The following is a 4,457-nucleotide window of genomic DNA, read 5'->3' as shown; positions in this document are numbered from 1 at the left end:
CACAAAAGACCCACAATCTCACATCTCAGGGAATAATTGTGATTCTTTTTATGATGGGCTCTTGAAGGCCATGCTATCTCCTGCTAGATTCAGCTTCTACCAGTTGCCAATCAGTCATGGCCCATCAGTTCAGCCCCATGGAGGGTCTTTTTTTTTATTTATTTTAATCATTGTTCAAGTACAGTTTTCTGTCCTTTACTACCATCCCAGCACACCCACCCATCCCTCCCCACCTCCCTCCCATTCCCCACCCCTAGTTTTTGTCCATGTGTCCTTTATATTTGTTCCTGTATACCCTTCCCCTTTTCCCTTGAAATTCCTTCCCGTCTCCCCTCTGGTCACTGTCAGCCTGTTCTCTGTTTCAGTGTCTTAGGTTATATTTTGCTTGTTTGTTTGTTTTATTGATTAGGTTCCTGTTAAAGGTGAGGTCATATGGTATTTGTCTTTCACCACCTGGCTTATTTCGCTTAACATAATGGGTCTTAACATGAGGATGGAACCAACCTCAGAAAAACTGGCCAGCACCAAGGCAAGGGGAGAACATATTATTTGTCCACCTGGGATTAATTTATTAACAACCACAAGCAGCCAAAGACCACCTCCCTTTTTTCCTTCTCCTGGCTCTTGTCCTCCCTGGAGAGCCTTGGGAACCCAGTGTGTCATTCTCGGCAGCTGGGGAGGAGTTTCTGCCCATCCCCTATTGTTGCATTCTCTTGAAAGAGGGTCTAGTGTGTCCCAGCATCCTGTCCCCTACTCCCCCTTTCTCCCTTTTCTTCTTCCTAGCCTCAGCCTTGGCAAGGGTGATAACTTAGGACCCAGGAGTTGTCACACCCTCCCAGAAATTAGCATTTATCTCCAGTTTCTGTGGATGAACAATAGTTTATTTTTAAACTTAATAGTCAATACTCATGGAGATAAAACTTTCTTGGTCACTCTTGGGTGATGACTGGAGGGTTTGGTAGGAAAACAAGGCCAAAGCTGGCCTCCACCCACCCCTTCCGAACAGTTATTCCAGGGGCTTCAGTTTTATCCATCTGACCTCTTTATTTTGTCAGTCAGAAAGAAGGTGTAAATTTCCCTGTTCTGTAAGTAGGAGATCTGAGAATAATAGAAGTCAAGGGGTTCTGCAGTTTGTAGCCCCTCAGTTACCTCTCAAATTTTAAGGAACTCTGCCTTTCCATCTCCTGCTTTACTTCATGTGCCTTGTACAGAATCTCCTCCCCACAACCTTCAGAGGCTGCAGAACTGAGCTTGACATTCCCACTCAGCTTTCTTCTTCAGGCCCACTCTCCCATCCACAGAGAGAGCCCACCCTACAACCTCCATGCACTGTGCAGCCTCCATGACAGGTTAGGCAGTGTTTGGGGTGAACAGCAAGCCCTTCATTTCTGTCCATCTGGGGCCTGTTATCTTGTTGTCACACACAGCACAGCCTAGAACAATTAGGTCCATTTAGCTTATGCGGAAATAGGGAAAAAAGGGCCACCCTTATGGAAGGGGGTTGTGGCCCATCCTGGTTGTTGAGCTAGGAGAGGCTAGTGCCCATTAACTGCAGTGAAATGCTTCCATCTGCTGGTCATGTCTCAAAACCACAGGAGGCCCTGGGGCTTGTTCCCCCAGTTAGAAAGGAGATGGGAAACTACCCAGCTGCCCCCACTGGGTTTTTCCTGTTCAAATGCGGAAGGTTACAAAGATGGAAAAACCAAATTTGGTCCCAGGTTGAGATGTTGTCATTATTGTTGTTGAGGATTTGACAACAGTAGTAATATTGTCATGTCTCAACTACTGAGTGCTTCCTATGCCAGGTACTTTGCACACACTGTTGATTTTTTCCCAAAAGTCCTTTAAGATGTTACCCTCTTACAGACTTGCCCAAAGTCACACTGCTGGTGAGTGGTACTGTCAGGGTCCTAAATCAGGCAGTCTGGCTCCAAACCCTGTACTCCAATTCAAAAGCCGACACATTGAAGTGTCACAGTTACCCCCTCACTGGGAATCCCCCATTTCCCCTTTTGTTTATTTCACCCTCTACTCCCACCACCTTTTCCCAAGATAACTGCTTCCAGTCTCCAAGCCCTGTTCATGTTCCTGCACCATTCTAAGAAAACAAGACAGAGTAACTCCTGATATCATGGAATCCATCTTTCAGTGGGCCTTAAAGATCCAGGGCCAAAGCAGAACCTTGGATAGGACCCACACTCCTGAGAGTCATCAAGATCTAAAAGGGTTGTAAGGCAGTTGAGTTGAGTTAGCAGAGCCTCAGGGTTTGGGGAGTCCAATCCACCCGGCTCTCAACCCCATCCTTCTCATGGAGACCCAACCTAGGGCCAAGCTCAATTTTCCAGTCCCTTCCAACAACCTTCACTGTAGTCTTTACCCCATAGACTATTGAAGCTGGGAAAGGGCCTCAGGAATGATCCAGTGAAAACATCTCATTTTGTAGATAGGGAAGGTCAGGCCCAGAGAGGAAAAGCAGCTTGCCCAGCTCACACAGCCCAAAGTGACTGAGCCAGGAAGAGAACTCCCAACTACCTGGCCAGGGCTCTGATGAGTCTCAGCTCTGCCTCCCTCCTTCTCCAATTCAGACCCCAGTGGGTCTTTTCCAATCTGCCAGTGGGCTACCCACAGCACTCCTGGAGTTGCCTAAAGTCCAGAGCTGGGTGAGGCCATGGCACAGGTAAGCATGGACCAGAACTTTGTTGGGCCTGAGAAGGATGAGAATGGAAACGGAGTCTACTTCTTTTCTTTCTCTCATTCAGGGGAGATTTGCCTCCCCACCTGACCTCTCCCTTTCTCCAATGTTTTCACTCATGCTGAGGAGGGAGGCATTCTAAAAAATGAGGATAAAGGATTCCCTTGATTGCTTTATAATCACAGCTCCAACATTAATAGAACTGGTAGGCACTGATGGGGAGAAAGCAATGCTTAGGGATGTCCCCACTCAGGCCCTAGGCAGAAGGTCTAGGGCCTCTAGACACTGTTGTTTTATCTTCCCACTCTCTTAGCCTCCACACTGCAGATGACCACTCCTGATGAAGCCCAGGCTAAGGACAGGCAGGGATCCAGTTGCCCTTGACTTTCAGCCAAACCTGGGTCCCTGTCCGTCTCCCTCTTCTGGTCAGCCAGGGCCTCTTTCAGAGAATCTGGGCATCCTTGGAGGCCAGAAGTATGGCCCTCCTCACCATTATGGACCCAGTGATTACAGGTCCTAATTAAGATCAGGAAGGCTACAGGGCACTGGGGGCCCACAGAGAGCACCAGCCAGCCCAGGGACATTATGCTCCCAGCTCCCAAGGAAGGGCACTAGGTGGCTAAGCCTCCTCACTTGTGGTACCTCTTCATCCAGACAGTGCCTGAAGGCCCTCCAAGGATGCACTAGATCCCTTCACCTTCCTCTGGTCTCTTTCCATTCTTTTCCCTCTGTCTCCCTCTTCTTATCAAATTTTCCCCTCCTTTTCCTGATTCCAAGGAGACTTCCTCTGGGAAGCCAGCAAGGCAGGGTGGGGAAGGAGGAAATGTTGTTGCCCCTCCATGATGAACCATCAGTGAGGCCATTTAGGTACCTTCACAAGGTAGGGGGGCTGCTCCCTGGTGTCATTAGGCCTCTGGTAAAAAGCAGAGCAAGGAAGGATATAAGAATGGAGGAGGCATGGAAGGCTCTGGCCACACCAGGGGAAAGAGTATGGCTTTCTTTTACCTTCTTTTCTCCCTGTTCATTAATACTTCCTCTTGTCTTGGTTGCCTCTTCCAAGAAGTCTTCTCAGATTGCCCCTCCAGGCCTCTCTGGGCTTCCAGGGACTGGGAGGTCTCATTTCCTTTCCCCATGCCCCAAGTCCAGTATGGTGCTGCCCTCAGGATCCCAGGAGCCCTTAGCTCAGTCCCCAGGACTGAGAAGTCTCTCAGTCCACACTCCGGCCTATGAGTGGCCACTCTTGGATGCTGCTCTCTTCTGGAGGCTCCAGGGGAGTCTGACAGGAGCTCTGAGCACTCATCCCTCAGGGTAGTCAACATATTGTAGGACCCCATGCCACTGTCCTCCCTTCTCCTCATTGTTAACTGAGGCCTGCCTCAGAAAGGTCTAGGCTCCTGCACTGCATCCCAGGGACTCAGATGGGGGTGGTAGGGATAGAAGGGACACTCAGAGGAGCCACTTCTTTTGGATGAAGGAGGAAAGATGATCACATACTTGTCAGAGTTGGGCAGTGTGTTCAGAGGAACTGCAGCCTGTCCCGCTGGTGACTTTGAGGAAAACACTTGTTCAATACAGAAGAAGCAGGTGATCAATGGTTTATTCAGGGGAAGCCTAAGCTAAATATCTCCCTCCCTGTTCCACTCCTGCAAACTGGCCCAGCCTCCCCAGATCCCCCACCAAGCTGCTCTTAGTTTGGTCTCCTCTGTAGGCTCCTCATGGCAGCATGGAGGGCAGCCAGAGGAAAGAAGACTGATGGGGCAGTGGA

The sequence above is a fragment of the Phyllostomus discolor genome, chromosome 6, assembly GCF_004126475.2.
Source record: "Phyllostomus discolor isolate MPI-MPIP mPhyDis1 chromosome 6, mPhyDis1.pri.v3, whole genome shotgun sequence".
In the NCBI taxonomy this organism is placed as follows: Eukaryota; Metazoa; Chordata; class Mammalia; order Chiroptera; family Phyllostomidae; genus Phyllostomus; species Phyllostomus discolor.
Note: the sequence above shows the minus strand (reverse complement) of the source record.